Raw genomic sequence first — 14,307 nt, 5'->3', positions numbered from 1 at the left:
CAGGCCAGCCTCCAACTCACCCTGGAGCCTTGTCACCGGAGTGGTTAAAGTCAGAGTCATGCTCTGGATATCCCTAAGGACCGAGACTCCGCCACCCATCTTCAGTAAACTATGGTGACACACCTGTTTGCAAAAATCAAAGAGAGGAGATTTGTGCAGTTTGGAGGCACTGTGAAGAGGAATGAAGAAGTCCAGTGGCCCCTGCCCCGGTTCATCTTCTAATATGAAGTTTAGGTTTAAATAGAGGGAAAGGACTATGCAAAGCCTTGGTGAGGGAGATGGACATCACCTTCTAGGCTCCAGTCTCTCCAGCACGGTGGTCTGACAGTTCAAACTGTACAGAATCTCTTTGCAGGAGAAAAGTTGTTCCTGGACCTGACACCAGGCTTTCAACTTGACTCTTCTACCAGCCTGAGATTCTGAAGGACTTCTAAACTACTGGGGTTCCAATTGCTTCAATACTCTGAGAGCCAAAGGGAAGGCCATGGGTGTGTCTTTAGAATATCTCATTCCCGCTAGGACAGTTACAATTGAGGATGACCTTAAACTCTGATGCCTCTAAACCCAAGCAGAGGTGCTTTCCAGATAGGCACCGCTGTGCCTGGCCCTCATGATTGTTTTTAGAGGGAAGAAGTACACCGAACTCTTTCATTCTTGCTATTTTCCCGTATCTGTACATGGCCACTCATGGCCTCCCAGAACCTCCTTCCACGAACTATACCAGTCACTTTTCTCTCACTGGGTACCGCTCTAAGGAGCGTTTGAACGTTTTGGTTCGTAAAGGCTTTAGTATTCAGGCCATCTTAAGCCTGTCCTGAGATTAGAACAAGAGATGACCCCTGTAAAAAATAATTAGCATGTTCTGCAATGTAATATCGCAGTGTTTGATCTTCCCTCTAGAGTCAGGCTCCAGGTCAGCGACAAGGCACAGGTCTCCACTATCTCCAGATGGTGCCATCTGGAGGGTGGCCACATGCCTCCCCCCATTTGTCTGGGGCTGCCCAGGCTCATGACTGATGTCTCACCGGATCTATTAACAGCTCCCCTCTCGCTCTCATTCTGATGAGAAATTGTGAGCAGCTCCTGCTCCACTGAGAACTTGGCCTATGGCCCTGTTAGATCCAATTAAGGCTGTTTCAGTTCCTTTCCTCATTAACCCTCTGTTCTCGCTGAACCAGTTGATGTCTAAAGATGCAATATTCATAGACTCTTTTCTGTACTGCTTCTCGTAGACTCTCAGAAAGTGTATCATAACAATGGCAGAAAGCTGGTCCCTTAGGAGCAGTGATCGACTGTGTTTCATCAGCAAAACCTTGTGTACACTCTGAGCTAATGAGAACACTGGACATCCAGGAGGTCAGAGCCTGCAAATCCTGGCCAGTGACTATAGGATGTAGATATAGTCTTCTTCAAAACGTTGAAAGAACAAAATTGCACTACCTTGTCCCATCTGAAACAGATGCATCAGTGAGCAACCAAGCTCCAAAGGTTTGAGCGGCCACCTGCTATTTTGGGTGTGCCTTTTGCTTTGGTCAGAAACTTATTTTGGTGTTAGAGCTGAAACATTAATCCAGTGGCTGGGCTTTAATGACATCTAGTGGAGTAAGACCTGGGGACATACTAGAGGCCTGGGTCCATACCTGAGGCCTATGGACATACAAAAGGCCTGTGGCTATACCTGAGGATTGTGGATATACATAAGGCCTGTGGACATACACAAGGCCTGTAGACATAAGTGAGGCCTGTGGCTATACCTGTGGATTGCGGATATACATGAGGCCTGTGGACATACACGAGGCCTGAAGACATGAGTGAGGCCTGGGGCTATACCTGAGGATTGTGGATATACATGAGGCCTGTGGACATACACGAGGCCTGTAGACTTAAGTGAGGCCTGTGGCTATACCTGTGGATTGCGGATATACATGAGGCCTGTGGACATACACGAGGCCTGTAGACATGAGTGAGGCTTGTGGACATACCTGAGAGCAAGTCTGGTTGTCCTGCAGCCAGTAGTCTAGATTGCCTGCAGCCCAGGCCTCATTTTATTCCCGTCTCTTGCTCTTTGGCTGTTTGGCCTGATCCTCACAGCCCTCCCAGAGGACCAAGAGGAAAGAGGAGGGAAATTCTTACTAGTGTTTTTCCGGAAAAGGCTAAGAAAGATGATCAGATCTGTTTTATATATTGTAATGGGGGGTGGGGGGTGGAGAGGGAATACGTGAAAGGATGGCAGAAAGCACAGCAATTCTGAAGTCTACATACACTATAGCTTTTTATTATGCACACAAACCTATGATAAAGTTTAATTCACACGTTAGGCACAGTAAATCTAAGAATAATAACTAATAATAAAATACAGATTTAGTAATGTACTGTAATAAAGTTATATGAACATAATTTCTCACTTTCTCAAGGTATCTTACACTGTATCCATGTTGCTATCCTGCTGGGATGAGGTTACTGTATCCATGTTGCTATCCTTCTGTGAGGGCTTGGGATAAGGTCACTGTATCTATGTTGCTATCCTGCTGTGAGGACATAGGATGAGGTTACTGTATCCATGTTGCTATCCTGCTGGGATGAGGTTACTGTATCCATGTTGATATCCTGCCGTGAGGGCATGGATGAGGCAAGATGAGGGGAGGTAAATGACTCAATACTTACCCAACAGCAACCATGACTTCTACAGTTTGAAAAGTGACAGAAAAACTAGTGTGGTCCTCTTTTTTCATCTTCGTGATTCTATGGATTTAAAAAAAAAAATCCTCCTTAGCATAGATCCTAGCGCCCTTGTGTACAGCTGTTCCTCTTTCCTTAAGAACTTGTACTCCTTCCTTTAAACAAACAGCACTCTGCTTCTCTTTGGTGTATCTGAATTGACAGATAGGGGTTTCTTGAAATGTTGCAACACTGTAACAGTTGGTCTGGAGGTTTAGATGGTTACAAAGTGACTAATGGAGTGGCGAGTGTTCAGCATGGATACACTGGGTTAAAGGGCAATCAAAGTTCTGGAAGCACAGGAGGGACCTGACAAATACTTAGCATACAAATGAAAACTGCTAAATTTAGAGATTAAGGAGGTAGCCGAGTCAGGACAGTGTTTGCTACACAAGTATGAAGACTTGACTTTGATTCCCAGCACCCACAGAAAAAGCCAGTGGGTGTGGTGGCATATACTTAGAGTCCCAGTGCTGGGTTGGTGGAGACAGGATTTCCTGGGGCTTTTGCCAATGAACTGGCATAGCTTACTTGTCTACCTCCAGGTCCCAATGGGAGACCCTGTCTTAAAAAATAAGGTGGGCAGCTCATAAGAGCAGCACTTACGGTTGCCCTCTGGCTCCCATATGCATGTATGGATTCATCCACACATGAACACTCACACATGTGCAGGCACACAAGAATGTATGCACTGTGTGTTCTTGGAATTTTCCATTCAATATTTTCAGACTTCAGTTGGTCAGAACTAAAACTGTGGGAAGTGGGACAGTGTACAGGGATCCCTGACTAAATTCTTATTCGTTATATATATTTCAGTGTGGCTAAAGGGTGTGTGGGGTGGGGGGAGAGAGAGACATTCGGACACTGGAATTAGAAGTTCCACTAAGGCGGACGTGTAGTCTATTTTGTCCAGTTGTCCACCCTCCAGCACTTAAACTAGTGCCTGTTGCTCAAAAATGTTAAGAACAAGGGACTGCCATGGGGGCTGGAAGTAGACAGCTGGAGAGAGGAAAAACTCTGGAAAGTGGTTGCTAATGTGTGTATTTTTTCTTTGGCTGCAGTGAGAATCCTCTGGGGTTAGATAGTAGTAATGAATGTACAGATTTTCTGAGGATTCCATTAGGCACCATTGCATATTTTAAAAGGAATTTTGTCTACTAGTATATTCTATTACCGTTATTCACCCATGTAACTATGCAAAATAATGGATTTCACTGAAATTTCTATTCTTGGACGTTCTGTGCTTCCATCATATACCCTCCACCTCCTGCTCTCTTACTGTTTTTCTTCCATTTTTCTCCTTTTCCCTGGATCTTTTCCCCTTCTCTCATATTCCATCTTCCATGTTCAGGTCATTAAATAGATTAATTTTATGGAATGTTAACTGTATCTCATTTTTACTTGCAAAGAAAAAGAATGAATACATTTTATACCTTCTGTGCTGCTGTAGTTATGTTTAATAACTGTGTCTTTGGGGTAAATTGATTATTGGTTTTCTATACCAAAACAGTCTAAATGATTGCTTCCCCAAAGGATGGTTTGTGGGTCACTCGTGTGTCTAGGTTGTGATCTGGTGGAACCTGAGCTCTTTGGGGAGAGAGGGAGGTGGGACATCGGGTAATGTAGTGCTCCCTCTCTGGGGTGATAGTAATGCTGTTGTCTGTGAGTCAGAGGCAAGAGTAACTGCGTGTCTGTCCAAGCTGAGGAGGAGGTCAATGTGGTGCTCTTTGGAATCTTTAAAAGTGGAGGAGAGAGGGACCTCTGTCCAGGGAGGCTGACTCACATCCTTCCAACTCTTTTGATCCGGGCTCCTGTTAAATCCATTTAAACTCCTTCTGAGTCTGTTACCCTTCAAAAAGTGAAGCCTGTCAACACAGATTAATGCCGTCACCCGAAACACTGAGCCAGCCTATGACCACGAATCTGGAGGGATTTATCAGAATTCGTGTCATTTAGCCGCTTGATAATTGCAAACAGGTGGTTGCATAGAGTCGCTCCAGTCAGCAGAGGCTGTGAAGGCGTCTTGTGCTTTCCATCCTCCTCAATACAAGGTCATGCAGAGTTTTAAAACTGCATCTTCCTGTATGTCTGCTGGTTTTCCTGTATGATCTTTTCTCCCAACGAGTAGGCATGAAATTAGCGTGAGAAGAGCATGTCCAGTTGTGTGACCACATAGACCCCCTTATTGTAGCGGAGCAACGTTTGCTGAAAGGGATAGGACTCTGGCTTTCTCCTCACAAAAGGAGTTTGAGCCTCTGGTCTTTGGAGTGTATCAATTTTTTTGTGTTTGTAAAAGTTTTTTAATGGTCCATATTAAATCCTGTTCAAGTTAAACTACTGGTCTTGAAACTTTTTATCCTTTCTTGTTGTTCAAGTATGTGGCTCTTCCGCAAGTCCCGTTGCATCACCAGCTTTCCTTTCTTCTTTAAAATTATATTAGGAAGTCTGGCAGAGGCCTATGCCTTTAATCCCAGCACTCGGGAGGCAGAAACAGGCAGATCTCTGTGAGTTTGAGGCCAGCCTGGTCTACAAGGGCTAGTTCCAGGAGGACAGGCTCCAAAGCTACAGAGAAACCCTGTCTCAAAAAAACAAATATTAAAAAAACCAAATATATATATATATATATATATATATATATATATATATATATATGGAACTCCTAATATTTATATAGATATAAGCACATTTTGGGGGTGCTAGATCCCCAACAATGGGGGTGCATAGTAATTATCTGGAGGCAATTGGAATATGGAAAAACAGGATTCCAGGTCTCACCCCCAGAGTCTTTGTACGAAAACCCAGAGGGGCACCTTGGGAAGGTTTGACCATGGGAGTTGTCAATTTCAGACCCCCGACAGCTGGTTTAAGAGCTCTGGTGTCGCTCCTCTGCCGCCATGGCGCCCGTGAAAAAGCTTGTGGCGAAGGGGGGCAAAAAAAAGAAGCAGGTTTTGAAGTTCACCCTTGATTGCACCCACCCTGTAGAAGATGGGATCATGGACGCTGCTAATTTCGAGCAGTTCCTCCAGGAGAGAATCAAGGTGAACGGCAAAGCTGGGAATCTCGGCGGAGGGGTTGTGACCATCGAACGGAGCAAGAGCAAGATCACTGTCACTTCCGAGGTGCCTTTCTCCAAAAGGTGTTTATTTGAAGAAGAACAATCTCCGAGACTGGTTGCGTGTTGTCGCCAACAGCAAAGAGAGCTATGAGCTGCGTTACTTCCAGATTAACCAGGATGAAGAGGAGGAGGAAGATGAGGATTAAGACGCATTGGTCTGGAATGTTTTGTATTAATTCATAAATAAAATTTAGGAACAAAAAAAAAAGAGCTCTGGTGTCAGGGCTGGAGAGATAGCTTAGCAGTTGAGAGCATGCACTGCTATTGTGGAGAACCCAAGTTTGCTTCCCAGCACCCATACAGGAAGTGATTTCCATTGTCACCTCCAATCACATCCACGCATCCACATACAAACACCTCTAACATAAATAAAATAATAAAAAGTAAATCTGTTAAGAGCTCTGGTGAGCAGATTGGAAGCTGGGGCATGGGAGCTAACAATCTGATGGCTTAGCCAGTTGGTTAGAAACAGCATTAAGGACTAGGAGGAAATCTTAGAAGACTCAGAGAGGACAACGGGGCACTGTGAGTGAGTTGTAAGGTGGTACCTGAGCATACAGACACTCTCTCCTCTCTGGACGGGTGAACTTCATTCCCACCTCACACAAAAAAACATCTTGTTGATGCCCCTGGAGAGAATGAAGTCCCCAACCTCATCTTTCCCTTTGTTTGTTGGAAGATACACACTTATCACACACTAGGTGCAGGCCATTCAAGGGTCAGGAATCTGGAGGGAAACTTAGATTGCTTCTCACTACCTTCTGCACCACTGAAAACTTCCATCAGAAGCCCAGAAGAGCTGGACTCAGGGCTATGGCCCTGCCTGCCTGCACTCATGAGATAAGCTTTAACAAACGCAGTCCCACATGGTGAAGCTCTGACCCTTAATGTCTTCTAAATTGCTTGCTGGAGTTGATAGGAGCCTTTCGTGTGCTGTCCTCCCAGGCTCAACAGAAGGAAACAACGGTAACTTAACCCTGGCTCCCTAGCCAATGTCTGTGCTGCCCTGCAGGTCCAGATCTGCGCCACCTCCCACTGTGTGGCTCAGAGCCTCCGTGCATAACTCAGCAGCAAAGGCTGTTTCACTTGTCACTTCTCAAGGTGTCTTCACGCCCCCTCCTAATCTGCTAGCTCAATGGGAGCCTGTCAAGAGCATCAGCTATCCCAGCCAATTGGACTGAGGATATAGCCTGGAGCAGAAAATGGGCTGTGTCTTTCAGTGTCTTTTCTCTCTTTCTTTCTCTGTGGAGAGGACATGTTTGTGTGTGTGCAGGTATGCATGCATATGTGTGTGTATTCATATGCGGGCCAAAGGTCCGTCTTGCCTGTTGTTGCTCTGGTGCTATCCATTGGGAGGGAGGTGATGGGTCTCAGCTCTGAGTAGGCTCAGCTGTCTTGGCAATAAACCCCAGGGATCTTCCTGTCTCCACCTTCCCCAGCCTAGGATGACAAATGCACACTGCCTCACCCAGCTTTTTGTTCTATGGGTTCTGGGGATCGAACTCAGATCCTTTATGTTTACAGGGCAAGCCCTTAGTTGAATGAGCAATTTCTTCAGCCCCGTCCACTTCTGTGTATGCAGAATTCTCATATCAGAGGGGTGGAATTTCCCAGAATGCACTTATTTCCAATGCTTACAGGTTTTCAACTTTTCCTTGGTGTAAAAGTATGAATTTTCTGACCTTTTCCTGGTCTGAGCTATATGGTTCTCACAATGCCAGGCAGCAGCAATGAACCACAGCTTCTGGTCAGCTCTGTAGCTGTGAGAGTGACCGCAGATGCTCCTCAGTGGGCTGGCTTCAATTCATGACGGGCCCATGTTAAGTCAAGAGCATCTGGAGGTATGTACCAGGACAGGAAAGAATCGCCCATTTGGCCTTGCAGTTATGCCAACGAATCACAAACATAATTCAGCTTCTGGGCATCTTCTCTAAAGGTGTGTGCTCACTGCTTTGTGAAGCTTAGACCCTGGGTGTGCTCAAATCCCAGTTCAGACCATGAGAGAAAGAAACATGCATTTAGGAGAAAATGGAGGGAAAAGCTTAAAGCGATTTGGTTCCACATAGCTGGGCTGTTGCACTAGGCTCAATCTGGATTTTTATGTAAGAGACAGATAAACGTTCATTCTCTGTGAGTTTGGTGTCTTTGTTACTTGCAGGGAAATCTCACTGTAAAGAGATAAATTGGATGGAGGGATATAGATGCCTGAAAAACGAGGAGTTCCACATTGTTGATTTCAAAAACCTGCACCAGCAGAACCCAGTATATACTTAGATGGAAGGAAGATAGTCTGGTTGGACGGGTTGTCTCAAGCTGCTCTCCCCCACACAGCCTTCCTCCTCCCCACTACAGCTCACAGGCAGACAAACAACAACAACAAACCTAGGGTATGTGACGGTACCCTCAAGAGCCTAGGTCATGGGTGGTAAATGAGTCACCTTACTGTCCTCAGACTGTTGCAGTGGCTAAGTTCCTCTTGAATGTCTCCTTGAGCTTGGGCCTCCTGATTGATCCCGTTTACAGCAGCCCACTGGACTCCTCCTGGATATGGATGGATTTACTATCACCTTGGGGAATTGTTATCAACTTCACCCATCTGGAAATGGTCTATGAGTCCATAAACAAAAAACAGTACCTTTGAAAACAAACAGAAATAATCACCAATAAATGCATCATATCCTTTATTGCTCAGGTCTTATGGAGACACCCTCAGATTGCAGCCAGTGGTGTGTGAATTAATGACCTACTAAAATAGGTCTCTGTGGTTTGTCCTAACGGTGATTCCGCCATAGAGAATCAGAGAGTAGGAGCTGAAGTTCCCCATAAGCATGGACTCCCTTGGAAGTCATGCTAGAAAAGAAAGGAAACTGAAAAGAGTAAACACCCAAGATTTCTTTGCCTTATTGCTTGTGTAACATTTAGCATTGGAAGTCAGGCCAAAGTCAGGCACGGTGGCACACACTTTTAATTCCAGTACTCAGGAGACGGAAGAAGGCAGATCTCTATGAGTTTATGGCCTACCTGGTCTATCAAGAGAGTTTCAGGACAGCAGAGCTACGTAAGTGATATTGATATTGTCTCAAAAAGCAAATAAACAAAATCCTCAAACCAAAAGACATACCCAGATACTCCATGGCTTCTTTTGTATGAAGTAAATTTGAGCTTTATTGGGTGTGTATGTGTGTGTGTGTGTGTGTGTGTGTGTGTGTTATTTGTTTTTTGGGGGGAATGGGGGGCTGGTTTTTACCTCATTCGTTCCAGGATTGTGATCTTAAGTGAACTTTAACATTATGTGTGTGTGGGCTCCAAAGCTACAGAGAAACCCTGTCTCGAAAAAAAAACCAAAAAAACAAAAAAAACATTATGTGTGTGTGAAACCTGTGTAAGTAGGTTTTTGTTTTGTTTTTGTCTTTTTACATTTATTGGCGGATGAAGAGGGGGGGCATGTCACAGTGTGAGGTGTGTGTGTGTGTAGGTCAGAGACAATTTGCAGGACTCACTTCTCTCCTTCTACCACGTGTGTCCTGGGGGTCAAAGTCAGGTCATCAGATTAGGCAGCAAGCGCTTTTACCCGCTGAGCCATCCCACCATCTTGAACCTGTGTCTTATTATTAATCATGTTCCTAGCATTTATCACTAATCAAGTGATTGCTCTGTGCCAACCTTTGTATTAAGCGTTTCATTCTGTATTCCCTGTTTAATTTGTACAACTAAACTTTAATTGTTAATATCACATACTACAGAGGAGGAGATTTCTATCCAGAGACATCAGGTCATTGCCTAACACTGCAGGTTCTACCAGTCATGATTCTAGACAAACTTGAGTGCAATGCTTTCTACAGAGTCTGCTGCTTTCTACAGAAAGCATGGTGTGCTTGGTCTGAGCAGTGCCCACTCATCGGAAAAGAACTGGAATTCAGGCATCGAAGGCTTTCAAGAACTCTTTGGGGAGCTAGTCAGGTGAACTTTTCTATCTGTATGTACCTCAGATTATCAGCAGAAATCCTCAGTCATATTATTAATATGTGACTGCATTTCCATCACACATTGTCACATGATCACAGCATAGGTATGTCCAGTTTTATTATTGTTACCACAGCCTCCTCCCTCCATGACACGGTCCAATAATTATATGTCCTTCTTTCTTCCTCCCCATAGTTATCGCACACCGTTCAGTTGCCTTTTTCACTTCCTTCATGAGGAATAGCGACCCAGACAGATAGAGGACTATTCTTGTGAGTACTATGGAATATTGACCATCAGAAGAGGTGGGGCCTTGATTATATGCTTGGCTCTTGAGGACCTAGAGTACAATATGTAACCGGCAATATTAATGTCACCTGGGGTTCCAACAGAAACACAAACTTGGCGTTTATCCAAATTGACAGGATCATAATGGTTACTATGACCCTACTCCCCACCCCCCGGGGAAGCTTTGGCACAGGGACATTTGGGAAACTTGGCCTTTTCCATGTTGCAGCCATGATGTGGCATAGGCCATTCCACGGTCTGATTCCAAGTGAGAAACAGACAGAACCAACAGAAGGCAGACTCGACCTATAGCGAACTCAAGGACATGATAAGCCAAGGGGAAGACAGAGCTCAGAAACTTCCTCAACACAAATCAAGAGCACACAAAACCCAGCAGACCACCCACACTGTCAAGATACAGATGCAGCAAGTCCAACTTGGGAACAGTTAAGTAAAAAACCAGGTGCCCAAGGTCATGAGCGTCACTCAAGAGAAGCCATTAGAGAGAGCTTGCCTAAAACAATGCTCATAAGCAGTGTATCCAAGGATGGAAACGGCTGATTTAAAAAAAAAAAAAAAAAGCTCCCCGGTTTGAAAAGCAATTTTGTTTATTTAACTTAATTTAAAAAACCCTAGCTCTCTTATCTTCATTGGGTTTCATTAAAGTCAGTAGATGTGTGAAAGACTTTATCACATTTGAAATTTCCATTCAGCAAATGGTCAGACCCTTGTCTTTGGCTCCGTATTTTTCTGTACTGACGCATAAAAAATAATGCTTCATTTCCAGCTGAGAGCAGGCAACTTTAACCTCCTGCCTTTTCCCAGCCTCACATTACAGCCCTTTCTGCTACCCCACCTCGGCTCTGCAAGCTCCCCAATCCTTTGCCTTCTTTACCCCTTAGCAATAGCTGTTGATAATTCTTACAGCTAGAATTCTCTCGGTATTTGCTGGTGAGAACGAGGAATTAATTACACACTGCATCTTCCCTATCAGAGCTGCTTAATATCATATCTGCGCGATAATGTAGTCGCTGATTTAAAAACCAATTCTTGAAGCAAAAATGTCACACTTCCCAGAGATTATAAGTAAACAGGCCCAGCTGAACGCAGGTATCTTTCTGTCACTCTTCAAATATTCTGATAAGGTGAAAGAAAGAGTTTTTTGTTTGACTTTCAAAGGGCAAACGTTGCATAAATTCAGGCTCACGGTCTGGTATTTTTAAAAGCATTATCTTTGGAAAACATCGCGATATCGTGAGGAATGGACGCTGTAAAGCCAAAGGCTGGGCCCTTCTCATAGTGGTAACTACTCTAAAGTAGACTGATTAGTTTTTTTTTTATCTGGCATTCTTGGTAGTAGAGACTGTTGTCATTTTACTTCATTTGATTTGATAAGATGAAATAAGAGCTCTCCTTATTTAGAAAACCTCAGTTCCTACTACTGAATTACAATTACACACACATATACATATATGTGCATATATGTGTGTGCATGTATATGTGTAAACATGTGTACACATATATATGTATGTGTATATACATATGTCTTCCAGTGTTCAGGCTCAGAATAATTTTATGGTTAATTATATAAAGGGCTGGGGAGACGGCTCCATGGCTAAAACACTTGCTACACAAACATGAGGTCCTGTGTTCAAATCCATGTAAAGCTGGGCATGGTGGCATACATCCATAATGTCAGCAGTCCTCGCGTGGGGTGGGAGGAAGAGAGAGAAGAACCCTTCACTTTTCAGGGCCCTCCATCCTGGTTTACATAGTGATGAACAAGAGGACCTGCCTCTAACAGGGTGAAGGTGACCTCCACACAAACATCATGGCATATACACACCCAGATCCACAGACATGAACATACACACAGAGAGGGGGGATTTATTTTTTTTTAATATTATGAAGAAAACCTTGGGAATCACTCTCAGGTTCATAAATTATGAGTTTGTGATTCATAAAAGAACAGGACCCACATGGCGGCTCAGTCAGTTCTAGGGATCCAAAGCCCTCTCGCGGCCTCTGCAGTCACTGATATGCATGGTACAGACATACATATAAAATAAATCAATCTAAAGGAGAAGACAAGATAGAGAACTGAAGAGAAGGAAGGGTAAAGGCGCGTGGTAGGAGAGGACATGCAAGTCCAGGACAACCCAAAGCTCTGCCCTGATAGCAAGAGGAAAATGGAGCCCGGGGACAGCACGCCCACTCCCCTCTTCCTCAGGAGAAATTGTCTTTGTTTGCTGCTCTCTCCTCTCCCAATTTGGGACAGAGATCAGGGCCCTCCTGGAGTCATGGCCACAAGGGTAATTCATTAGAACCCCCACTGACAGAAATGTCACGCTAAAGGCCATCACTTTTCTCTGAGGACTTTGATCTTAAAGTTGAATATGGAGGCAGGTAGAGATTAAAATGTGCACAACACTCTCTGGGCTAGTAAGCTGTCTGCCGTGGGTGCCAAAGAGCAGACAACCTCTGTCGCTGGCTACTTTGCCATTACCCTTGCCGCGTCCCATCCTAGGGAAGCCAGGCATGAAAGGAGGGGAAAGTGCAGGGGCTGTGGTCAGATGGAGAGACAGACACAGTGATTAGAACTGAAGACTCTCTGCCTGGAAGTCCAGGGGGATTTTTTTCTGTCACTGGTTTAAGCATCCTTTGCTCAAAAAGACTTTGTCTAATTGGAGAGCGGCGATTGGCGACAAGGGCCTTGTAGAACTGGCCTTCATGGATGCATTTTCCTCTGTCGACTACTCGGCTACACCCACACACTACTGATGCCAAAGCTGAGAGTCTTCAGAGCTGGGTTCGTCCATCCCTGATTTGAACTGGCTTGTTCTGAGGTGTATGGGGAGCTCCCCAAAAGCCCGGACCAAACCCAAGACTGTCAGCAGCATACTGTCTTCCTGTCTGTTCACCATGTGGTTCACCACGGCTTAATCTTAACCACACTGAATCTACCAGGGCCTGGACTAAACCGTAGGCTTTCTAAGATTGGATATATGTGACCCCTCTCCAGGAAGAAGCCATCATCCGGAAATGAGAGAAAGGGATTCACTGGGGGCATGTTTTATAGTTGAAAATCACAAAGATGGGAATTTCCACAGGAACAGAGACCCCGTAGAAGTGCCCTTGAGCCCTCTTTGAGATAGGAAGGGAGGCTGACCAAAGGAGAAGGGTGAGTCTGGGCAGGGGGGTGGGGAAGGAGGAGGGTAGTGTGGAGATGAGCAGCAGGGGCCTCTCACTGTGCTGCCTGTGGCCCTCTGCTGAGAAGCAGTAGCTGCCACTGCACTTCCAGCGATCCCCTACTGAAAAGCAGGTGGATCTTCGCCCTTTTTTATCAGCCCCTCATTTCTCTTAAAATTGCGATGGAAGATGTTGTGAGCATGTGTGGAATTATTCTTTCTCTATTTCTATTTCATCAAGTGAAAGATTGACCTAAAACGTTTGGCCAGAGAGAAATAGAAAAGCCAGTTCTAGTTTGAATTACTCGAGTCTGATTCAGTCAGTTCCTGCTCGTGATTGCAGCAATTTTGGGAAGCTATACGAGTTGGGGGATGGGAGCGTAGTGCACGGAATGAGTTCTGCTTTACTAGCCACTATCCCAGGAACCTTAAAGTCTCAGTCGAAAGCCATGGAACGAATGAGGCCCTGGATGAAAACTGTGGACCGACACCCCCACCTCACGACACCATGCTTCAAACCTCTAAGGACACAGTGTGAGCCTCTGGATAGTTCTCTAACTTCATGTGGAAGGGGAAGTGAGTTGGGAGTCCCTTCCTATAAGGAGCTGATGGGTAAGGAGGTGAGAGGGCAGAGAGAGATCAGTGTGGAAGCTTGACTTCAGGACCCTCATTCTTGTCCAAGGAGTGCAGAATCGAACAGTGAGGATTGAGTACAAGGCATTCTGCCCAGTGTTTTGGAGATGCAGAGAGGGAAAGGACACAGTCCTTCCCCTAAGCCCCTTGCATGCGATAGGGCCTCATGTCATAGAAAGGAGAACTCTCTATGTCTTTCGTAAACACGTTACCATTGACAAGGTTCCCTTGTGTCAACTGGAGTGCTAGTTGACAGGCACATCGTGAGGCAGACTGTGTAAGGCACTTCAATAACCCCAGATATTTCACACATGCTCAGTGAATATTAGCTGCCACCGTCATCAGCACCACCGTCATCATCCTCATTGTGATCCGGACCTAGTGAGCGCTGATATGTAAGCA

The 14,307-nt window shown here is 45.0% G+C and overlaps 1 protein-coding gene and 1 pseudogene across 4 annotated transcripts in view; both read left to right on the top strand.

The window, feature by feature from the left end:
* The window catches only part of Apba1 (amyloid beta precursor protein binding family A member 1), a 205,302-nt gene that overhangs the window by 46,630 nt on the left and 144,365 nt on the right, over positions 1-14,307 (top strand). The window lies entirely within an intron of this gene.
* LOC121453948 lies at positions 5,606-6,041 on the top strand (annotated as a pseudogene).

This window comes from Microtus oregoni, unplaced genomic scaffold (assembly GCF_018167655.1).
Source record: "Microtus oregoni isolate MIOR12 unplaced genomic scaffold, Mior012 000012F_ref0000307, whole genome shotgun sequence".
Classification (NCBI taxonomy): domain Eukaryota; kingdom Metazoa; phylum Chordata; class Mammalia; order Rodentia; family Cricetidae; genus Microtus; species Microtus oregoni.
Note: the sequence above shows the minus strand (reverse complement) of the source record. Positions and strands in the feature narration are given on the sequence as shown.